Genomic DNA, 25,663 nt, shown 5'->3' with positions numbered 1-25,663 from the left:
TGGAAGACTATGAGCTTCTAATATCACTGTCCAGTGTGCACACACAGGCATTGCTTTTATTGTGCAGTGGGAAGACAGATTGGAAAACTGAAGGTCTGGTTTCTAGAAGTTCTAAATGTTATAATCCACTTTCAGGTTTCCTTTATTAATATTGCAGATAGTTTAGAAACTGGGAGAAAGGAGGTAATGGACATAATCCTTCAGCAATACATGATTAGAATGTTTTCAAATTTCAGCTACTGCTAGCTACCATGATGTGATTGTGTGAAGTTCATTTCCAGGTCACAAATGAGTTTCTGAGCTGTGGAGATATCTCAGGGTTGCATGGTGTTGGGCAGATGAATAGGGCAGATGCCACATCTTGTGACATAATCCATGTGTCAAGAAGTAGAATTAAATTATTCTTCAACATTGTTTTGCAATTGGGCATCATTGGGGCTGGGTTTACCTGAAACCACAAGGAAACATGAGGGTTTGTAGAGCCATAGTAGGCTCTGGAAGAGATCACCTCCATTGGCAAGGAGGGCTCTAGAGCATGGGGCCTCTTTGTAAGAAATATCAGTAGCTAGAAGATCAGAAAGTTAAAAAGATCAGTGGTCATTTTGAGTTAATTTTGTGGGAGTTGGAAAATCTGTTCATTAAGCTTCTATACACATAGAATCAAAGGTTGCTAGATAACATTGGTCACGATCATAGTTTTCCTGGCTGAGTTTCCTTTGCTCTTTTAATTAAAGGTTGGTTAGGGTTAGGGTTAGGGTTAGAGGGATAGGGTTAGGGTTAGAGGGTTAGGGTTAGGGTTAGGGGGTTAGGGTTGGGGGTTAGGGGGTTAGGGTTAGAGGGTTAGGGTTAGAGGGTTAGGGGGTTAGGGTTAGGGGGTTAGGGTTAGGATTAGGGTTAGGGTTAGGGTCCTGAACTCTGAAAATTCCTTCACCCCAACCTCTGCTATGATAAAAACTCTACCACACCTGAGCTCAAGGCTCTGTGCTCTCACTGCTACATCCAATAGACAGAGAGCCCAAGCTTGGAGCTTGATAATAAAGGCTCTTTGCTTTTTCATGTAGGATTTGTTTTTCATGATGGTCTTTTGGGCGTCCCTGTGATATGGGTTAACTCCAGCACTCAGGAGGCAGAAACAGTTGGTATTTTTGAGTTTGAGACCAGCTTGGTCTACAGAATGAGTTCCAGGTCTGCATAGATAAACCCTGTTTCAAACACACACACACACACACACACACACACACACACACACACACACAAATCAAAGTGTAAGATCCACCTTTAATCTGGATCAAACCTTCTCATGGTAGCCTACATAAATAAAGGCTATTGAAAGAGGAAGCTCTCTCTCTTTTTCTGCTTGCCCTAGCTCTGGCTACCAAGTTCATCCCTTTACTAACATTAGAGCCTGCTTCCTTGGAATTTTGGTGTATACTGAAGACCAGCTGAAATATCCAGCCTCATGAACTAAACAACTACTGGACTGTTCAAATTTCCATTGGTAGGCAGCCATTGTTAGACTACCTGTAGATGTATCCAACCTTCTTATTAAATAATAAACACAGAACCAATGCAAAGAAGAAAGCCAAGAGGTCAGAGCTAAGAGCTAAAACCTTACCCTTCCTCCTGCGGTGGTCCTACCTCTCCGAACCAGAGCTACTCCTGTGTTAAAGTCTTTATATAGAGTTCTTGTCCTGCCTTCTCATTGGTTGTAAACCCAACCACATGACCGCCTCCTCACGGCCTGTCTGTATAGGCCTCCAGGTTTTCCATGATTGGTATTAAGATTAAAGGCATGTGTATCCAATAATGGCTGTATCCCTGAACACACAGAGACTTACCCAGCTCTGCCTACCAAGTGCTGGAATTACAAGCATAAGCTACCACTGCCCTGCTTTCCTATGGCTTGCTAATAGCTCTGACCCACGGGCAACTTTATTTATTAACATACAGATAACATTTTAATACAAATAAAATATCACCATATTTCCCCTTTTCTATTTTAATAAAAAGGAAAAAAAAGGGCTGGAGAGATGGCTCAGAGGTTAAGAGCACTGCTTGTTCTTCCAAAGGTCCTGAGTTCAATTCCCAGCAACCACATGGTGGCTCACAACCATCTGTAATGAGATCTGGTGCCCTCTTCTGGCCTGCAGGGATATGTTCAGGCAGAACTGTATACATAATAAATAAATCTTTAAAAAAAAAAAAATCTAAAAAAAAAAAAAAAAAAGGAAAAAAAAGAAAAAGCTTATAACTAATATAAGAAAAACTATATACAAAAGGACAATAACTATATACAATATATACAAGTAATAAATACCTAAACAATGTCTAGTCCATTTGTATTTGACAAATTCAGAGAAAATAATTTCATTATCTATCCTATTTTGGTAAGTCCAAAATGTATCCTAATTAATCTTCAACTATAACTAACTAACCTTCAACTATAACTAACTAATCTTCAACTCCCTCAGAGACCCAAGAAGGAAATAATATTAGCTAACAAAAATAAAAACAGGAAGTGCACATAAGCAACTTCCAAAAAATTTGTGAGTTGACAGAAACAGCCAGCTGCCTGGACAGTCACCTGAGGTTTCTCCGAAGTGCTGGGGCATCATCTTCAGCCTATAGGCTTAGCATATCTGACAGACTCATTTGTGAAGTAGGATGTACACAAGGTCAACAGTTCAACCTCACATTGAGTGAGAGTAGTCCATGTACCAGAAACACCTGAATTCCACTAGTGTCATGTCATGATTCAGGATTTTAAATTCTGGAAATTGTTGATGGTTTTTTAATTCAGCTGTCCATTCTTCTTGGCTGTGTATATATGGCTTCATCTCAGCATCCCATTCTTCTCCATATCCCTCTATCAAATGCCAGTCTACTATTGCGAGGCGTGAGCTTAGTTACTCTTCAAGAATAACTGTTTCAGCTGCTGTTCCATTGCACATCAGAAGCCATCGGCCCACTGCCTGTTCAGCTGCCTTCGAAGAAAAGGGCACTGTACCTTTTCCGAATTGCGAAGGCCACTTCAGGGATGGTGCCATATTGTCCTGGCCTCTGAAGATGCCCTCTGATAAAGCCATAACCACACTTGCTTTGGCAAGAATCAGCAGTCCCCCGTTTCATGTCCTGTCTGTCCATTTTGTCAGCAGTTGATTCAAGGATACTTTGTTGTCCAGTGGCTAACTTTTGCCACAATGAAAGCTAACTCCATATACAGTTTCTTCAATGCCCATATTTTCTCTGAAGTAGATTGGTACTGCCAGGAGCCGACATGTCTTGTAGTCATAACAAAAAAGAAAAATTTTCTAAGTTATTAAAACATTTTAAATGCCATATTCTGTAGATCTCTGAAGGGTTTGAAGATAACCTGTCTATCTAAAATATATCTACTCAATCTTGAAAGCATACCTAATATAACTACAAGTTCTATTATAATATCTAACTACTAACTTTCATTTCTTTATATCCTAATAGTTGGTAATAACATTCAAGGATCAGAAAATTGCATTACATTGTTAGATGAATGGTACAATTAGAAAAAAATATATAACATTTTCTAACAATATCAATTTCAATATATATAATTTGTATACAATATAAAACAATCCAATCCAATGTAAAGTATTTACATTTTTCTTTTCTTTCTTTCTTTTTTTTTTTTAATAAGAACCTTAAATCTAATCTCCTTTGCTTAGCCTTTTTCCTAACCCTTGACAACAACTTGTAACCAACCCACCTAATCAATGAAAATTATCCCAGACCCAAAACCCATTAAAAGACCAAAAAAAAAACCAATCGCCCCACACCACCTCTTTGGGAATGTGGGCGTCGTATTCTTGAAATTGCTTCCTGCTGGGTATGGGCGAAGGTATCTTTATTCTGATAGAAAAATTTTAGGTTAATTGTCAAATTCTAGGAAAGGTAAATATATCCTTCGTTATCCAGTCTGTGTATAATGCCAAATTTCAGGGTTTATCTCAAGTCCTTATTCAAGTAGTCTTTGAGACTGGATCATCTCAGCTAGCTCTTCTCAAAATTGCTCTGAGCACTTTGTAGTTCAAAGCTGATCTGTAGATGATGTTTGTCAGCTTAGTGATGTTATTATTGTCCACGTGGAATTGTTGTTGTTGTGGGGCCCCATCTTCTTCCTGGAGACTTCAGTTGATGTTAGGCCTAACCGTGATTTCCTGCAAAAAGCTGATAAGAGACTCGAACACAAAGACTATATATGCAACTTTTTAGAATTAGTTAGTACTCTATATGACCATTTATATCTTAAAGTTTAAAATGTATATATACATATATATATAAAATGTATACTACTGGACTGTTCAAATTTCCATTGGTAGGCAGCCATTGTTAGACTACCTATACCACAGATTGTAAGATATTCAAATAAATTTACCTTCTATATACATGCAGAGATTCATTCTACCAGTCCTGTTCATGTAGAGGACCTTGAATAATGCAGCTGTTTTTTTGTTTTAGGTTTTTTTTTTTTTTTTTTGGTTTTTCGAGAGAGGGTTTCACTGTGTAGCTTTGTGCCTTTCCTGGAACTCACTCTCTAGCCCAGAGATCTGCCTGCCTCTGCCTCCAGAGTGCTGGGATTAAAGGCATGTGCCACCACTGTCCGGCTGTGTTTTTTTTTCCCCTTTCCATCTTCCCACTGAGGAAAACGTGCTGGCTAAAAATGGTGCTCATAAAAACATTCTTCCTAGCTCAATTATTCTATAAGTATTCAACTTTCTATGAAGATTATTTTTTATTATTATTCATTTGCTAACAGTGTGCTCTGGATTTCAGGAATAAAACTCTTAAAACAATGGAGCCTTTGAGTGGACACTAGAGTTGCAGACTAATTGTTCTAAAAAATGAAACAAAACAAAATAAACATGCCACCAGAAGATGTGCTGCCCCATTGCCTCTAGACCCACACAATTAGGAGCTGCACACCAGACATTTTCTGCCATAACCTAAAGGATATGATATAACTTAACTGGTATAATAAACAAAGAAGCAGATATGTCCTGTGGGATACAATAACATAGATTGCTAGAAGATATGGCAATTTCCTTGCAGCTGCAACTCTCCAATCAGTTCAAACCAAGCATCTCTAACTTGAAGTAGGTACCAATCCTGAGCTAGTAACTATATAGAATTGGAATTCCCCCAGATCCTCTACTCTAACCATTATAAAAACCCTGCTTGATGGCTACTCATGGTCTTTCCTGTTCTGCTGCTGTGTCAGATGGACAGAGACACCCAGGTTAACTCAAAACAATAAAAAAGACTCTTTGGTTTTCATCAGATTTGTTCTCTTGGTGATCTTTGGGGGTCTCTGGATGGTACAATAGCCACCATCCAGCTTTCTGATAGGAGAAAGACTTGTGATCAAGTTCCTGCTTTTCTTTCCTGGTTGTCTGAAGTCCCTGTGACAACCAGGTAAAAAGTACCTTCAGTTCACCTGACCTCAGTGTGAAGTCACAACAAACATATACTTTTGTGCCCTTAAATCTCTTTTTAGTTGTTAATATTCTAGGTACCCTTCAACCTGTTTGATAAGGAATCACTCCATCCTATATAGTATAGTGGGTTGTACAAGCTATCTAGCCACATTGTGTCCAGGAGGAGAAAAGGAAGTGCCTCTGGAGAGCAGGAAGATAGCAGGGTCTGCTTTAGTAGCCAGGGGCAAGGGCTATTGAAATGCTTATCTCTGTTAACCTAGAAAAGGTCTTTGTCTTGGGTGGAAGGCAGGGTCAGGAACCACTGTGTGTGTGTGTGTGTGTGTGTGTGTGTGTGTGTGTGTGTGTGTGTGTGTGTGTGTCTTTAAGCACAGTGTAACCCTATGGGAAGTGCTCTTGTCACTCAGACCTCACTAGCCAATCAGGCACTCCAGGCGACCTGCCAGTCAGAAGTTGTGCAGGGTCCTTCCGGCTGCCGGCTTCAGAAGCCGGCGCCAGCGGTTTTGTGTACGTTGCTGGGACAGCTGCTGCAGGGAGCTTTGCAGAGAGCATGGGTGAGCTGGAAAACCACGCCATGGTGAGCAGGGGCTGCTATCTCCAGACTGGGAGGAGCTGCTAGTTGAGCCATGGGAGCCAGTGTGGTGGGAACCTCCCTGAATGGGTGGGAATCAGTGGCCAGATGCAGAGTTTTGCATGTTCCTGCCTACTCCTGCATGGTCCAGAGTGGTTCTGCATGGTTCTGCGTGGTCTTTGCAATTCCCAGGGCCAGCTGGCAGCATCTGAGTAACTTCACTCTACCGGCTGCATCTGTGCAGAGCATTGGAAGTGAGACTGTGCTTTGAAATATCCTTGTTGACATCACTGTGAAAAGGCAGCACCCTTAGCGCTTGCGTTGTGGCTATGGCACACAGATTCCCCAAACTGAGAGAGCCCTGGTTCCTCTAGTATCTTCCAGAAGTTCTGCACTTTGAACATTTAACATTTTGATTTAGAATCCATCTAGCGTTAATTCTGTGGAAGTTGTAGACAGTATTTCCTGTGTAGAGTAGCACTCCACTGCTAAACTGTGATGTAGAAAAAGTAGAATTGATGGTATAAGGAGTTCTTATACCAGTTCTTAGGAGACATTAAGTCACAAAGTAGAATTTAGGTAAGGAAGGGCTGCATCACAAATACCCCAAAGGTAAGTAGCATGGTAACTATGCCTGTTAGAGATGAGTATGATAAGATGTAAATGTTTGTTCCCCAGTGTAGATTAACCAGCTACACTCCCATTACAAAGGAAGTAACCCAGCTGGGCTGTGGTGGCACACGCCTTTAATCCCAGCACTTGGGAGGCAGAGCCAGGCAGATCTCCGTGAGTTTGAGGCCAGCCTGGGCTACAGAGTGAGTTCCAGGAAAGGCGCAAAGGTACACAGAGAAACCCTTTCTCAAAAAAAAACCCCAAAAAACAAAAAACAAACCAAAAAAAGAAAGAAAAGGAGGTAACCCTGATTTACAACCAGCAGAAAGGCCCATTCCTCCATTAAAAAACTGGCATCTAAATGCTGCTCAAGGGACCATTACAGGGTCAAAACCAACATTAAGTCCTGGTGTGCCATAAAGGTATATTAGTTCCAGAACAACAGCATCTCCAGTCTTTTTGAAAAGCAGTTTTGAGTCAAGGTCTTCTATGTTGACTGAGGTGAACTTGAACCCTGTCTGTAGCCCCAAAGGGCATTGCCCTTGTTATCCTCCTGACTAACCACCCTAAATCTTGGATTACATGTCTACAGCACCAGAGAGTTCTAAATTTACCAGTTTGAGTCATATAGTGGACTGTCCATTTGCAGAATAGGGAAAGGATTTGTGTGTGGAGCATGACTTCTCCCTTCAGACCAGAAGAGGAGGAACAGTGTACTGTGTACACTGCAGGGGGAAACAGACTAGACAAAAGCTAGATCACAGACTGAAGTTGAAGACATTGAGCTGCAGAGGTCTCCATTACAAAGAACTGATGGGGCATGGTGAGTGACTTTCTGTGTATTTTCCCTGCATGTATTAATTCCTTCTATGTGAATGAAGACAGACAGAATTGGTGGGTGTACAATCTAGGGAGAATAGCTTTAACTACTAAGCATTCAGTTTCCAATTAGCAAACTCTCCTATCAGATATGTGCAAACCTGGTTGACACGGTTAAGACAGCTGAGAGGTTTGAGACACAGGCCATTGGCTGTAACTCCATGTGTTATCGTACAGCACTCAATGGCTAATATTTTACATAGTACAAAGTCATGCAGTTTCTTATTAATGGCATTCTCTCTACCAGGGAAGTGCCTAATCCATTTCAAAGTCAGTATAGCTAAGTGTTCTTCCAATTATTTTTATCATTTTAAAACATTAATTATTGGTATCATTTTAAAATTTTTCTTTAAATGCATTACTGCTATTTTTTTCTGTTTTTCAATGTTTCCCAGTTTAAGAATTTCATTCCATTTTTTTTCTTAAGGGCTGTTTATTTATATATTTATTTATGTCAGTTTAAAGCAGTGCTTCTCAACCTTGGTGGTCACGGCTCCCTTTATGGGATCAAATGACCCTATCACAGTACTGGCCTAAGACTATCGGAAAGAGCAGATATTTATATTATAATTCGTAACAGTAGCAAAAATATAGTTATGAAGTAGCAGTAAAAATAATTTTATAGTGGTGGTGGGTCACCACATCATGAGGAACTATATTAAAAGGTCACAGAAGCTGGGTGGCGGTGGCTCATGCCTTTAATTCCAGCACTCGGGAGGCAGAACCAGGTGGATCTTTGTGAGTTCGAGGCCAGCCTGGGCTACAGAGTGAGTTCCTGGAAAGGCACAAAGCTACACAGAGAAACCCTGTCTTGAAAAACCAAAATAAATAAATAAATAAAATAAAAAATAAAAGGTCACAGCATTAGGAAGTTTGAGAACCACTGGTTTAGATCAATGCCTTCTGTAGCTCAGGCTTGCCTCACACTGTCTAATTGAGGGATGCTTTGAACACCGAATCCTGCCTGTGATGCCCAGTACTGGAAAGACAGTCCTCAACACCTTCTAGGCTAGGCCTTGACTGGTCTGTGGGAAGGAAAAATAGACCAGTGAACTTCAATAGATTTTATTGTGAATTTACAAATGAAGTGGGACCTGTGTAAGAATGAGTTCACTGACCAACTGTAAAGCAGGTGTAGTCACAGCACAGAAAGGGTTGGGTTAGAAAGAGGGTGAAAGCTTTTCTGCTGTGACAGTAGTTGACATTACAAATGAGTAGTGAGGTAATCAATTTTAGGTGATCAATAAATGTCCTGACTGACCATTTCTTGGGTCCACAGACCAGGCAATCAAGAATCTGGACAAAGAACTGAATTTTCATGAAACCAAAATACTGTGGTTACACCAGTTCAACTTAAATAGAAGCACTGGATAAAATGGTGTGGCCCTGCCTAACATGACTGTGTTTTTCAGGTTTAAGATGCATACTCCAAGAGAAATGATGTGAGTAGTATTTGGTGTGCCCTAATACAAATCTCTAGCCTTAGAGCACATGGTCATAACAGAATTATTTGGGATTATAATTACATTATTTCCACTATCTCTTTCCTGCCTCCAACCCCTCCCATAAACCCTTCTTTGTTTTCTAATCCATGGTCTCTTTTTGTTTAACAACAGTTACTGTTTGGATGTGACCTGTGTTTGGTTGCAGGACCTACCAGTTGTGAAGTAAAGGACTGGCTACAATGGACATTGAATGTGTAATAGTATGTGCACACATAGAATGCTGAGCCTTAGAAGAGGAACAGGAAATGCTCTGGGAGAATGAAAGATTTTACTTAACAACAAAATTCCCAGATTAGGGTCCTGTCTGATCATAGTGTGGCAGGACAAACCTGGGAGGGTTTTTGCTCTCTGAGTCATTTGATCTCTGCTCACCCAGTAGAGTAACTGCTAATGTCCTGAAGCCCAAGCTGGGTGGTCCTAGCTAATGAGGGGCTCTGGGAAGGCTTAGCAATCAGAATACCAGTAAGGAGGTAGTTTGTAGACTCTTTCCAGGATTCTCCCCTTGGTCTGCTGTAGGGAGCTTTAAGGAAGACCACAAGCCATGCCATGGTGAGTGTGGGGGCCACTGTCCCCAGACCAGGAAAGGCAGGTTGACTAAGCTGTCAGAGCTGCTTGGACTGGGATGGACCATGAGCCAGACGAGGTTCTGTTGGTCCCTGTGGTGACCCTTGGCCTCTGAGCTATGTTGAGTGTGGATTCCCTGGGGAGGGGGAGGCTCTGCCATCCTGGCATGGGAGACTATGAGCTTGTAATATCACTTCCTCATGCTATGTAATTGAGGCTTCCTTCATGCTATGTAATTGAGAATTGCTTTGAATACCTAATCCTGCCTCTGCTGCCCAGTGCTGGGTAGATAGTGTCATAAGTCCTTCCAGTCTGGGCCTTGACTGGTCAGTGAGAAGGAAAAATAGACCAGTTAATGAGAGATCTCCAGTTTCTCTGGCTTTTAGTGGGGACTTATAAATGAAGAGGGATCTGTGCAAGAATTGAGTTCATAGGCAAATTTTGAAGCTGGTAGAGTCACACTGCAGAAAAGGAGAAGCAGGACTGTGGTTGAGAGCTTTGCTACTTCATCAGTAGTTGAGATTAGCAAAGTGGAATTAGGTGATCAATTTTAGATGCTCCATAAATGTCCTGAGTAGCCGTTTCTTGGGGTCCACAGACCAGGGCAATCAAGAATTATTATGAAATCTGATTATTATGAAACCAAATTGCTATGGTTACAGTAGTTCAACCAAAATAGTTCTGGGTAAAATGTTGTGGCCCTGCCTAACAACACTGTTATTTTTCTGCTTTTAGAGGTCCACCCTAAGATAAAAGGTTTTGAGATATCTTTGATGTGGGCTAATACAAATCCCAAGTCTCACTGGGTGGTGGCGGCGGTGGCTGCGGTGGCTGCGGTGGCTGCGGTGGCTGCGGCAGTGCATGCCTTTAATCCCAGCACTCAGGAGGCAGAGGCAGGCGGATCTCTGTGAGTTTGAGGCCAGCCTGGACTACAGAGAGAGTTCCAGAAAAGGCACAAAGCTACACAGAGAAACTCTGTCTCAAAACAAAACAAAAAACAAACAAACAAACAAAAAAACAAATCCCTAGTCTCTGGAGCACATGGCCATAAAGCCTGTTTCAACTCTTCAAAATAATTTTTTGAGATTATAACTCCATCATATCCACATTCTCTTTCCTGTCTCCAAGGCCTGCCATCACCCCTCATTGTTGTCTAATAAGTGGCCTGTTTTTCTTTAATATCAGTCACACAGTAAGTTACTGTGTGAATGTGACCTGTATTTGGCTGCCAGACTCTCAGCTACAAGGCAATGGGTTTGCTGTACTGCACATTGAGTGTGTAATGGAATGTGCACACAAAGGACCCTGTGCTTTGGACGAGGAACAGGATGTGGTCTACGAGAGTAGAAGAATATCTACTAAAATACAAACTTTCTAGACTAGGCCCCATTTTACTGGGCTGGGAGGGCAGAGCTGGAAGGACTATTCTGTCTGAGTCATTTGATCTCTGATCACCCAGTAGGGGAGGTGCTAATATTCTGAGGCCCAGCTGGATAGCCCTAGCCAATGAGGGACTCTGGGAAGGCTTGGCAATGAGGAGTACTAGTGGCAGGTAGCTTGCAGGTTCTTTCCAGGATTCTCCTGAGATTCTGCTGTAGTGCATTGTAATGAAGACCACAAGCTATACCATGGTGAGTGTAGGGTGTTCAGAGCAGATCTGCTGAGCTGTTCTTTCTACTGGGATTTGGATGGACTATGAGCCAGACTGTGATTCTGTTCATCCATGTGGTGACCTGGGCAGTCATCCTAGTTCTCTGAGCCTCACTGTGTATGAATTTCCTGGGGAGGGTGAGACTCTCCAGTCCTGGCATTGTAGGATGTGATGCTTGTGATATCATTGTCCAGTGCTCGCACACAGGCATGCTTTTGGTGTGCAGTGGGAAGATAGATTGGAAAACTGTGGTCTTGTTTCTAGAAGTTCTGAATATTGCATTCCTCTTTCAGGTTTGTCTTAGAAGTGTTTCAAACAGTTTAGAAACTGGTAGAAAGATGGTGATGGCGATGTGGATTGCCTTTCAGCAATAGATGATTAGAATGTTTCTAATTTTCTGCTACCACCAGCCACAATGGTGTGATTCAGTGAAGTTTAGTTTCAGGGGAAAACAGGAGTTTCTGAGCTGCAGAGGTTTCTCAGGTGTGCATGGTGTTGTGTGGGTGGATAGGGCAGAATCCACATCTTGTGCCATAATTCATGTGACAGGAAGCAGATTTTAAATTATTCTTCTATGTTGTTTTGGGATTGGGCATCAGTGGGGCTGGGTTTACCTGAAAACACAAGGAGGCATAAGGGGCTGCAGATCTATAGCAGGAGATCACCTCTGTTTGCCTCTGTCTTTGGAAGAAATGTCAGTATCTGGTGGATCAGAAATAACATTTTAAGGGTCACTTTGAGTTAATTTTGTGAAAGCTGTGAAGTCTGTGTTTATTTAATTTCTGTACACATAGAATCATGGGTAGCTGGGTAACATTGGGCAAGATCACACTTTTCCTGGCTAAGTTTCCTTTGGTCTTTTGATTAATAGTTGACTATATTTTCCTTCCTTTGTTCTTGGCTTCTTCTCTCTATCCCCTTTATTCTTTTATCAATGTTGTACACATTCTTGATTGTTGTAGTTTTGTGATAAGTATAGAAGTCATATTATGTCAATATGTGTACTATTTTACATAATCCCATTCATCATTCTGAGTGCCTCCACTGTGAATGTAGCTTTGTAATCAGCTTTCCTCTTATAAATTGTTGGGCACTGTTGTTGGATTGTATTCATTTTATGCTGCAAATTTACCATAAACAACATCTTAATTTTGATGCAGCATGTTCCCAAGGATTACTTATTTGCTTCTTTATTTATTGAAGTTTTGTTGTTCTTATTGTTATCAATCTGTGAAAGACTTTTGGTTTATTGAATAAAATGTCTTGGCAGGTGGCTCAGCACATATTCTTTTTGGTGATGACCTGAGTTCAGATACCAACACTCGAGTTGAGAGGCTCATAACTATCTACTATTCCAGATCCTGCAAGCACTCTCTCATGCACAATCACATGCAAAAAAATAGCAATACACTTGTTTTCAAAAGTGCTTGTGACTTATAAAGCAATTAGAGCAAACCAAGTTGCTTTAGGTGAACACTGATTCTTTAAAAATCTGTTTTCTTGCATTTTGTTTTAAATAGTTTTCATTTCCTCACTCGAATGCAGACTTACAGGCAATCTTCAATTATTGGAAACAAAATGTTGTCTAAGTGATCCTAACTGACATCCTTTTCTTTGCTGTAAGAGAATTAAATCCTTTTAGTAGCCAAAACTATTTTCTATGAAGTTGAAACCTCAGAAGGCTTCAAACGAATCTCTCCAAATTTGGTGGAGCACCCTCCTCACACAACCCATTTTCTTTTTCTTTCTTTCTTTCTTTCTTTCTTTCTTTCTTTCTTTCTTTCTTTCTTTCTTTCTTTCTTTCTTTCTTTTTTCCTTTTTTTTTGTTTTTCAAGACAGGGTTTCTCTGTGTAGCTTTGCAGCTTTCCTGGAACTCACTCTGTAACCCAGGCTGGCCTCGAACTCACAGAGATCTGCCCTCTCTCTTGATCTTAGAGACTTGCCTCTGCCCATTTCATAGCATATCTGTGTTTTCCAGTTGCTGCTATCTTTATGTTTGGGTTTTAGCTGCTTAAGTGATTGGATATGGTTTTGAATCTTTAAAATCTTCTTGTTTATTATTGTCTCATTTTCCTTATTAGCTTCAGCTGTCAACATGTCATGGCCTAGAGTCATCTGAGGGAACATCAGTTGAGAATGTGCCTAGATCAGAATATCTGATTGCTATATCTCAAAGGGATTGTGTTGATTATGATTGATGTTTGAAGTCTCTTTGACTAAGTTGGCAATATCTCTAAGCAAGTTGGTCTGGGCTGGATAAGAGAGGTAGCTTAGCATGACCAAGAGAATAAGCTAGGAAGCAATGTTCCCTCATGTTTTGCCTTCATTTATTAGCTTGAGTTTGTATCCGAAGCTCAGGCAAAGATGGACTGTGACCTAGGGACATCAATCAAATAAACCTGTTCATTACCACAGTTCCTTTTGGTTAGAGAATGTAATCACAGCAAAAGGGAAGAAAGTTGGAACAAAAAGTGGTACCTCAAATGTGATTTTTCTTACTGCAAAGGACTTGAAATTCTTAGGCCTGCCCTTACTATCATGAATGGAATTGTTTTGTTGTTGTTTTGTTATCTAGCCCAGGAGGCCACTGATTCATGGCAGCTTTCTTCCTAGCTTCTGAGTGCTGGGGTTATATGACATGTTAGATCAGAAGAGCTAGGTTTACTGCTTCTTGTAGAGTTAGAAATGAAAGTGGTTCAGCCAATGAGAGCTATATAACAGAGTCTACAGAGCATGAGGGCATTTGGTCACAGCCATTGTGCCATCCACATAATTGGGGGGATGATATGGGGGATTTAAAAACAAATATTCCAAGTGTGGAGTAATGGTAACCAAATTTGGCTGCTTGTCAGGAATGCAAGAAGAGTTTACTCCACCTTACTCAACATCATTTAAGTTACTGTGAATCATAGCTGTTAGGATATGGATCCTAGGAAATGGAATTTTGAATAAAAATGATTTAATGTTGGTATTTGTAATTTGTAGCTCTAGAGAGTTTCACAGAAGGAGGAACTCTCTACTTGGCATCTCAAAGTAGAGGGGTTCTTTGCTAGTACATGTATTCTGTATTTTTTAAAGTTTAAGGACTTCCCTGTCACCTGCCTATATTAATGGATGGTATTTTAATTTATATGCATGGTAAATTGCCAACTTTGTTCTATGTTAAAGGTATCTAGCTAATGTTTAGCACTAGAGAAGTTTCAAACTGGTGTTGCAACTGCATAGACCAGTGGATATAGTGAATTTTGGTAACTGTAGCCACTGTTGCTTTAGATAAAATTATTTTAAGCACTAAAATCTTCTCACTCATGAAGTTGACCTAAGATGGTTCAATACTAAATCTAAGTTAGTTCTTGTATGTTTGAAAAGCAATCACACATGACGTATGATTGTACTGGCTTTAGGTGCCAGCAATTATTTTTAAAAGTTTATTTACATGTATTTGTGAGATCTTGAGATGACTCATCAGATCAAAGGACATTGCTATAGAGGGTAATAAGCTTGTTCCTGGGAACTCATGGTAGAGAGAAACAAGTCCTGAAAGTTGTCCATTGGCCACTGCATATGAGGTCTAGCATTTATGTGTACTCATACATCAAAGAGACACATCACACACACATCCCCCTTTCTCACACACATATACAAATGCACACACAACATAAACATAAACACACACACACCACACACACAAATATACAGGCACTACTCTGTAGATGTAACAGTCTTATTCAATAAGAAACACAGAGCCAAATGCAGAGTTAAAAGCCCAAGAGGTCAGAGCAGTAGCTAAGAGCTGATACTAAAAAAACCTTCCTTACCCTTTGCTACTGCTGTTGTCCTTCCCCTCCAAAAGAGACCTACTTCCTGAGTATCTGTCTTTTTATTGACTTTCTGTTCTTCCTTCTCATTGGTTGTAAACCCAACCACATGACCTCCTCATCACTGCCTGTCTATACAGACCTCCAGGTCTTCTATGGTTGGTATTGAGATTAAAGGTGTGTGTCTCCATGCTGGCTGTATCCTTGAACACACAGAAATCTGCCTGTCATGTGATAGGGATTAAAGGTGTGCACCATCACCACCCAGCTTCTGCTATGGCTTGCTATTAACTCTGACCCCCAGGCAACTTTATTTATTAACATACAAATAAAATCACATTTCAGTACAAATAAAATATCACCATATTTCCTCCTTTCTATTTTAATAAAAAGAAAAAAAGGAAAAACGTTATAACTAATATAAGAAAAACTATATACAAAAGTACAATAACTATATATTATATATACAAGCAATAAATACCTAAACAATGTCTAGTTTGTTTGCATTTGACAAATTCAGAGAAAATAATTCCATTATCTATCCTATTATGTTAAGTCCAAAATGTACCTGATTCACTTTCTATCCTACCTTATATTACTAACAGAACTATCTTATAATGTCTTTCAAATTTATACTCTTACACCTCTTTAGTGAGTTTCTTTTCTGAAATTCTTAACAAGGAAAACTATAACTATAACTATCTAATCTTCAACTATAACTAACTGATCTTCAACTCCCTCAGAGACCCAAGAAGAAAATAATATTACCTAATAAATAAAAACAGGAAGTGCATGCAAGCAGCTTCCAAAAAAAATGTGAGTTGACAGAAACAGCCAACTGCCTGGACAGTCACCCAAGGTTTCTCCGCAGTGTTGGGGCATCATCGTCAGCCTATAGGCTTAGCATATTTGACAGACTCATTTGTGAAGTAGGATGTACACAAGGTCAACAGTTCGACCTCACATTGGGTGAGAGCAGTGCATGTACTGGAAATACATGAATTCCACTAGTGTCATATTATGATTCAGGATTTTAAATTCTGGAAATTGTTGATGTTTTTTGAATTCAGCTGTCCATTCTTCTTGGCTGTGTGTGTGTGGCCTCATCTTGGCATCCCATTCTTCTCCACATCCCTCTATTAAATGCCAGTCTACCATTGAGAGGTGTGAGCTTAGTTACTCTTGAAGAATAACTGTTTCAGCTGCTGTTCCACTGCACATCAGAAGTCATCGGCCCACTGTCTGTTCAGCTGCCTTCAAAGAAAAGGGCATGGTACCTTTTCCGAATTGCAAAGGCCACTTCAGGGATGGTGCCATATTGTCCTGGCCTCAGAAGATGCCTTTTGATAAAGCCACAACCACACTTGTCTTGGCAAGAATCGATAGTCCCTTGTTTCGTATCCTGTGTGTCCATTTTGTCCTGTTTGTAAGCAGTTGATTCGAGGACACCTTGTTGTCCAGTGGCTAACTTTTGCCACAATGAAAGTTAACTCCATATGCAGTTTCTTCAATGCCCATATTTTCTCTGAAGTAGATTGGTACTGCCAGGAGCCGACTTGTCTCATAATCATAACAAAAAAGAAAAATTTTCTAAGTTATTAAAACATTTTAAATGCCATATTCTGTAGATCTCTGAAGGGTTTGAAGATGACCTGTCTATCTAAAATATATCTGCTCAATTTTTAAAACATATATAATATGACTACAAGTTCTATTGTAATGTCTAACTACTAACTTTCATTTCTTTATATCCTAATAGTTGGTAATAATAACAGTCAAGGATCAGAAAATTGCATTGTTAAATGAACGGTATAATGTAGATTTATCCAACCTTCTTATTAAATAAGAAACACAGAACCAATGCAAAGAAGAAAGCCAAGAGGTCAGAGCTAAGAGCTAAAACCTTACCCTTCCTCCTGCAGTGGTCCTACCTCTCCGAACCAGAGCTACCCCTGTGTTAAAGTCTTTATATAGAGTTCCTGTCCTGCCTTCTCATTGGTTGTAAACCCAACCACATGACCGCCTCCTCACGGCCTGTCTGTATAGGCCTCCAGGTTTTCCATGATTGGTATTAAGATTAAAGGCATGTGTATCCAATAATGGCTGTATCCCTGAACACACAGAGACTTACCCAGCTCTGCCTACCAAGTGCTGGAATTACAAGCGTACGCTACCACTGCCCTGCTTTCCTATGGCTTGCTAATAGCTCTGACCCACGGGCAACTTTATTTATTAACATACAAATAACATTTTAATACAAATAAAATATCACCATATTTCCCCTTTTCTATTTTAATAAAAAGGAAAAAAAAGAAAAAGCTTATAACTAATATAAGAAAAACTATATACAAAAGGACAATAACTATATACAATATATACAAGTAATAAATACCTAAACAATGTCTAGTCCATTTGTATTTGACAAATTCAGAGAAAATAATTTCATTATCTATCCTATTTTGGTAAGTCCAAAATGTATCCTAATTAATCTTCAACTATAACTAACTAACCTTCAACTATAACTAACTAATCTTCAACTCCCTCAGAGACCCAAGAAGGAAATAATATTAGCTAACAAAAATAAAAACAGGAAGTGCACATAAGCAACTTCCAAAAAATTTGTGAGTTGACAGAAACAGCCAGCTGCCTGGACAGTCACCTGAGGTTTCTCCGAAGTGCTGGGGCATCATCTTCAGCCTATAGGCTTAGCATATCTGACAGACTCATTTGTGAAGTAGGATGTACACAAGGTCAACAGTTCAACCTCACATTGAGTGAGAGTAGTCCATGTACCAGAAACACCTGAATTCCACTAGTGTCATGTCATGATTCAGGATTTTCAATTCTGGAAATTGTTGATGGTTTTTTAATTCAGCTGTCCATTCTTCTTGGCTGTGTATATATGGCTTCATCTCAGCATCCCATTCTTCTCCATATCCCTCTATCAAATGCCAGTCTACTATTGAGAGGCGTGAGCTTAGTTACTCTTCAAGAATAACTGTTTCAGCTGCTGTTCCATTGCACATCAGAGGCCATCGACCCACTGCCTGTTCAGCTGCCTTCGAAGAAAAGGGCACTGTACCTTTTCTGAATTGTGAAGGCCACTTCAGGGATGGTGCCATATTGTCCTGGCCTCAGAAGATGCCTTTTGATAAAGCCATAACCACACTTGCTTTGGCAAGAATCAGTAATCCTTTGTTTTATGTCCTGTCTGTCCATTTTGTCCTGTTGATTCGAGGATACTTTGTTGTCCAGTGGCTAACTTTTGCCACAATGAAAGTTAACTCCATATGCAGTTTCTTCAATGCCCATATTTTCTCTGAAGTAGATTGGTACTGCCAGGAGCCGACATGTCTCATAGTCATAACAAAAAAGAAAAATTTTCTAAGTTATTAAAACATTTTAAATGCCATATTCTGTAGATCTCTGAAGGGTTTGAAGATAACCTGTCTATCTAAAATATATCTACTCAACCTAATATAACTACAAGTTCTATTATAATATCTAACTACTAACTTTCATTTCTTTATATCCTAATAGTTGGTAATAACATTCAAGGATCAGAAAATTGCATTACATTGTTAGATGAACGGTACAATTAGAAAAATATATATTTACAGTATAAGTACAATTAGAAATATACATATAGCATTTTCTAACAATATCAATTCCAATATATATAACTTGTATACAATATAAAACAATCCAATCCAATGTAAAATATTTAAAACTAGTAATTGTCTTTTTCTTCTTCTTTCTTTCTTTCTTTCTCTCTCTTTTTTTTAAACAAGAACCTTAAATCTAATCTCCTTTGCTTAGCCTTTTTCCTAACCCTTGACAACAACTTGTAACCAATTCCCCTAAACAATGAAAATTATCCCAGACCCAAAACCCATTAAAAAGACCAAAAAACCACCCGCCCCACACCACCTCTTTGGGAATGTGGGCGTCGTATTCCTAAAATTGCTTCCTGCTGGGTATGGGAAAAGTTATCTTTATCCTGAAAGAAAAATTTTAGGTTAATTGTCAAATTCTAGGAAAGGTAACCATATCCTTCATTATCCAGTCTGTGTATAATGCCAAAGTTCAGGGTTTATCTCAAGTCCTTATTCAAGTAGTCTTTGAGACTGGATCATCTCAGCTAGTCATCTCAAAATTGCTCTGAGCACCTTGTAGTTCAAAGCTGATCTGTAGATGATGTTTGTCAGCTTAGTGACATTATTATTGTCCACGTGGAATTGTTGTTGTTGTGGGGCCCCAACTTCTTCCTGGAGACTTCAGTTGATGTTAGGCCTGGCCGTGATTTCCTGCAGAAAACTGAATTCCACTAGTGTCATGTCATGATTCAGGATTTTAAATTCTGGAAATTGAAGCCTTTTTCTAGAATTAATTAGTACTCTATATGACCATTCATATCTTAACAAAGTTTAAAATGTATATATAACTATATATCTATATATATTAATCTTGTAAATTTTGATATGAAATTTATACTTTAAGAAAAGTTTTAAAGAATCAGAATAGAATCAAAGAGTTGAGATTAGTAATAGAATAGTCCCTTAGTTAATTTGGCTTTTCTCCTGTCCCATAGCAGAAGATGGCTCTTTTATTCTGGCATGATACAGGGGTTTGCATTTTCCTTTTAACAACATGCTTGAGTTTAAAGAAGGAGAGAGCCATTCTCCAACTCTAAAGTCAGCTTTAAATTTTAATTGAACTGGGACTATTAGAAGACCAATAGTGTTAAATTTTTAGAGAAAAGCAGAAACAAACATTTAGGAAGACATAAAATTTTTTAGATAATATACACCCATACGCCATTTCACTCTGTTTCTTGGGATAGATGATTTGTCCCTTTTCTTCAGTTGTCTCATTTGTCCAGTGTTCTTCAGATTCCTTAACCTTCATTCTCCTAAAAGACAAAAACAAAAACCTTTCCCCAAGACTAATTTTGGGGATGTTCCTTTTTGGCAAGTTATTATCTGATTAAATGAAAAGACATGTGTTACTGGTATAAGTTAGTTTAAATTGGATGTTCATGCTGGTTGAAGAACTATCACCTCCTCTAATTAAGAGCTTTCTCTTGTTCAAATCGAACCTTTATCAATTTTGATGGTACCCACAACTTATCTTCTCCTGTAGAAACAAAAGCAAAACCTCGTCCCCAACGTAACACATACCCTGGTTTCCATTCTGAGGTCAGCACATCCTTAAAGTATATAGGCTGATTTAATTCTGTAGTTTTTTCTATTATCCAATGTCTCTCTGAAGCTGTTGTTCCTTTCTCATTGGCATTAAGAAACTTCAAAGTTAATAGAGCATTATGCAGTCTGTTTCTGGGGGTTTTTGTTACCCCTTTCTGTTTATTTAGCATATCCTTTAGAGTTCTGTTTGATCTTTCTACAATTGCTTGACCTGTAGGATTATGTGGTATGCCTGTAATATGCTTTATATTGTAATAAGCAAAAAACTGTTTCATTTTAACAGAGACATATGATGGAGCATTATCAGTTTTGATTTGTGCAGGTATACCCATGATGGCCATAACTTCTAGCAAATGAGTGATTACAGAATCAGCTTTTTCAGAACTCAAAGCAGTTGCCCACTGAAATCCTGAATAAGTATCGATAGTATGGTGTACACATTTCAGTTTTCCAAATTCTGCAAAGTGAAACACGTCCATCTTCCAGATTTCATTCCTTTGAGTACCTTTTGGGTTACATCCAGCTGGTAATGGCGTTTGATTGTAGAAGGAACAAGTAGGACATTTCTTTACTATTTCTTTGGCTTGTTGCCAGGTTATGGAAAAATCCTTTTTTAAACCTTTACTATTGACATGATGTTTTTTATGAAATTCTGAGGCCTCCAGCACATTTCCTATCAATAATTTATTATCTCATCATTGCCTTGTGCTAGAGGGCCTGGCAGACCAGTATGGGATCGGATGTGAGTTATATATAAAGGATGACTCCTTTTTCTGATTGTATCTTGTAATTGAATAAATAGTGAAGTTAATTCTGAAGCATCAGGAATAAATTCTGCAGTCTCAATATGTAATACTACTCTTTCAGCATACTGAGAGTCAGTTACTATGTTGAGAGGTTCTGAAAAATCCATTAATACCAACAGAATAGCATACAATTCTGATTTTTGAACTGAATTATAAGGACTTTGAACCACTTTACTTAAATTTTCTGATTTGTAACCTGCCTTTCCTTGTTTGTTGGCATCTGTATAATGTTGCTAGAGTTTTCCTGCCTGACCCACAGTCAGGATAAATCGCTCTCACCTGCCAGCCCCACAGCCGCTCATACCCGACCAAGTAAACACATAGACTTATATTGGTTACAAACTGTATGGCCATGGCAGGCTTCTTGCTAACTGTTCTTACAGCTTAAATTAATCCATTTCTATTAACCTATACCTTGCCAAGAGGCTCGTGGCTTACCAGCATCTTCACATGCTGTTTGTCATCAGGGCGGCTGGCAGTGTCTCTCTGACTCAGCCTTCCACTTCCCAGCTTTATTCTCCTCCTTGTCCCGCCTACACTTCCTGCCTAGCCAATGGCCAATCAGTGTTTTATTTATTGACTAATTAGCAACACATTTGCCATACAGAACATCCCACAGCACTTCCCCCATTTTTTTTTTCAAAAAGGAAGGTTTTAACCTTAACAAAATAAAATTACATACAATTTGGGAATTTGGGCGTAGCTTCTCTTACTACTTCCTACTGGAGGGGGTCGCTGTATCTTATGGGGATACAAAGAAAATTTTAGAATTATGGAATAGTCCATGAGGGTGTATCGTCTGAGCCAGTTGCCTTCAAACCATTCTGGATGTTGGATCATCTGGGCCATGGTGTCATCAGAGACCTTTCAGGGGGTCTTGGCTGGTCAAACCTGATGTATCTTAATCTTGAACAAATCCATAGCCTCTGGCTTTCTGTGGAAACAAAAGCAGAGTCTCCTTTCCAAAGCAACACATCCTTACATCCAAATTTTGAAGTCAAGGTATCTTTAAAGTATACGTATTGGTTTAACTCAGTTTCCTTTACAATCAAATATCTCTCTGCAGTTAAGAATTCCAAAGACAACACAATCCAGATTCTCTGTGTAATATTCATCTTTATGTGGCTTATTTTCTATATTAATTTTACTGTCTCTTTAAAGACTTTATTTTTTAAAACTATGTATTTGTTTCTATAACTCTATATATCATCTTTTTTGTCTCTTTCAAGCCTATGTATCTTTTACACACATTGTAAACTATTACATCTGAATCTGTCTTATTGTGAATCTCTTGCTTTAAACTGCAGCAGCTGTGGCTGCTGGCTCTGCCCACCTCAGCTTCCCAACATGGCCATGGTTTTCCACCAGCTCTGGGAGCTATTGTGGGTCTATGCTTTTATCCAAGCAGCGTACAGCCCAGAAACCTCTTTTTTTGTTTTGTACTAGCAAAGTCTAAATCCACCACACAGCTTAATGTGCCACTTGCAGAGGTCTCATTCCCGACAAACTGCAGGTTGAGCGCGCACACCAGAATCCCACAAGGAGCTCAAACCAGCAGCTGCTGCTCATTTGAGAGACAATTAGGAACTGTTTTTAGCTCCGTTTTAGAATCTTTTTTCTCAGTTTTTAGGTGGAAACTCTTGCCACCATGTTGGACGCCATTTGTTGCTAGAGTTTTCCTGCCTGACCCACAGTCAGGATAAATCGCTCTCACCTGCCAGCCCCACAGCCGCTCATACCCGACCAAGTAAACACAGAGACTTATATTGGTTACAAACTGTATGGCCATGGCAGGCTTCTTGCTAACTGTTCTTACAGCTTAAATTAATCCATTTCTATTAATCTATACCTTGCCAAGTGGCTCGTGGCTTACCAGCATCTTCACATGCTGTTTGTCATCAGGGCGGCTAGCAGTGTCTCACTGACTCAGCCTTCCACTTCCCAGCTTTAGTATAAAATGTACGAACTCCAGATATGGGCTTTTCCCGTACAATTCAAGGCAAGATCCAATCAGCTCTCTTTATAAGATCAATTCTATCGCTTTTGGGATATTTGCTGTTAATTTCTCCCAAAAAATTACTGCAAGCTCTTTGCCAAGGTTCACTTTCTGTCCATAATTTTTCAATATCCTCCTTAGTTAAAGGTATGACAATTTCTGCTGGGTCTATTCCTGCTAATTGACGAAGTCTCAATTTTCCTTTCCAAATCAAGTCAGAGATTTTTTCCACATAAGTTTTTAATTTTTTATTTGGTTTATTTGGTAAAAATATCCATTCTAATATAATATCTTCCCTCTGCATTAATATTCCTGTTGGAGAATGCCTAGAAGGTAAAATAACCAAAATGCAATCCAGCTTTGGATCAACACGATCCACGTGCCCTTCATGTACTTTCTTTTCTACCAAGGCCAATTCTTTCTCAGCTTCAGGTGATAATTCTCTTGGACTATTTAAGTCCTTGTCACCTTCTAAGGTTTTGAACAAATTATGCAGTTCATCATTTTTTACCCCAACAATAGTTCGTAAATGAGAAATATCTCCAAATAATCTTTGAAAGTCATTAAGAGTCTGTAGTCGATCTCTCCTAATTTGCACCTTTTGGGGTCTAATTTTTTGTAGCTCTATTTTATATCCTAAATAATTAATAGAATCTCCTCTTTGTATCTTTTCAGGAGCAATTTGTAATCCCCAGCAAGGCAAAATTTTCTTTACTTCTTCAAACATTCTTTCTAAAGTATCTGCATTTGAGTCAGCTAGTAAAATATCATCCATATAATGATAAATTATAGATTTAGGAAATTTTTTACGTATCACTTCCAATGGCTGTTGTACAAAATATTGGCACAGAGTTGGGCTATTCAACATTCCCTGTGGGAGGACCCTCCATTGAAATCTTTTAACCGGTTGAGAATTATTATAAGTAGGCACTGTGAAAGCAAATCTTTCTGTCTTTTTCTTGTAAGGGTATTGAAAAGAAACAGTCTTTTAAATCAATAACTATGAGAGGCCATCCTTTTGGTAACAGAGTAGGCAAAGGAATTCCAGATTGTAGAGAGCCCATTGGCTGAATTATTTTGTTAATTGCTCTAAGGTCTGTTACCATTCTCCATTTACCAGATTTCTTCTTAATAACAAATACAGGAGAATTCCAAGGGCTGGTTGATTCTTCAATATGCTGAGCATTTAACTGTTCTTCTACAAGCTCTTCTAAAGCCTGGAGTTTCTCTGTTGTTAAAGGCCATTGCTGGACCCATACAGGCTTGTCTGTTAACCATTTTAAAGGTAGAGCTGTTGATGTCTTTGGAAGATCATCAGTTGTTGTGCCCTGTTCTTGTATAATATGGATGCCTGGTGACCATTCAGAATATTGCCTTCTAATATTTCTCTCAGAAACATGTGCTAGTTTATGATTTGTTTCTGAGATTGGAGGGATGTTAATCTGAGTATTCCATTGTTGTAACAAGTCTCGACCCCACAGGTTCATAGCTATGTTAGCCACATATGGTTTTAATTTTCCTCTCTGTCCTTCTGGACCTATACATTCGAGCCATCTTGCACTCTGTTTCACCTGAGATAATGTCCCAATTCCTAACAGTTGAATGTTTACCTCCTGAAGAGGCCAAGTTGGATGCCAAAATTCTGGTGCAATTATCGTAACGTCCGCACCTGTGTCTACCAGACCAGACAGCAAAACACCATTTATTTTTATCGATAATTTTGGTCTTTGTTCATTAATAGAAGTTTGCCAAAAAATTTTCTTTATGTTTTCTCCTGAATTTTCTATTCTCTCTGTTTCATCATCCTGACCAGCATGACTTATTCCAATAGGCATTTGGTTATTTAATTGCTCTGAGTTGGGGTTTCCTCTACGACTGCAGGAAAGGTTTGAACTGGATTTACTGTGGGGGCCTGCATGAGGCCCCTCTGGGACTTTCCTGAAGACTGAGGCAAAGGATTACCCTGTCTGTCCCTTGTTGATCTACACTCGTTGGTCCAGTGTTTTCCCTTACCACACCTTCTGCATACTCCAGAAGGAAGGGGCAGTCTGTTGCCATTGTTCCTTGAAGAAACATTGTTTCTAGGAATGACCTGTTTACAGTCCCTTTTCAAATGTCCTTGCTTTCCACATCCAAAACATCTAACATTCCTCAAACCTTTTGAAATTGCTTCTCCTACCCACGCACGTATCATCATGCTCATGAGCTTCAACATTAACCGTGTCTCTAATCCAATCTTCCAAAGGTGCAGATCTTGCCTTTAACGGCCTGATTATTGTTTTGCATGCTGCATTCGCATTCTCAAAGGCCAAAGATTCAATTATTATCTTACTAGCTTCTGAATCTGGGACCATTCTCTTTACTGCTGAAGCCAGTCTTTGTAAAAAATCTGTGAAAGATTCTTTTGGGCCTTGTACAACCTTTGTAAATGACTCAGTTTTTTTCCTGGTTCCTCAACTCTGTCCCATGAATTCAAGGCTGCTGTTCGACATAAAATTAGGGTTTGGACATCATATAAACATTGTGCTTGTGCTGAAGCATATTGACCTTCTCCAATAAGCTGATCCTGGCAGACTTGTATTCCTTTAT

General features: G+C 39.3%; 1 protein-coding gene across 1 annotated transcript in view; it reads left to right on the top strand.

Annotated features, from left to right (window-relative positions):
- The first annotated feature begins 5,948 nt into the window (after positions 1-5,948).
- Positions 5,949-25,663, top strand: part of LOC128098998 (regucalcin-like) — a 96,338-nt gene continuing 76,623 nt past the window's right edge. The window contains exon 1 of the mRNA XM_052720623.1: positions 5,949-6,045. The gene's annotated coding sequence lies outside the window, so the exon portion shown is untranslated. The remainder of the gene's footprint in view (positions 6,046-25,663) is intronic.

This window comes from Peromyscus californicus, unplaced genomic scaffold (assembly GCF_007827085.1).
Source record: "Peromyscus californicus insignis strain IS unplaced genomic scaffold, ASM782708v3 Scaffold_6__1_contigs__length_162567912, whole genome shotgun sequence".
Classification (NCBI taxonomy): domain Eukaryota; kingdom Metazoa; phylum Chordata; class Mammalia; order Rodentia; family Cricetidae; genus Peromyscus; species Peromyscus californicus.
The sequence above is the reverse complement of the archived record's forward strand: the minus strand, read 5'-3'. Positions and strand labels throughout refer to the sequence as shown.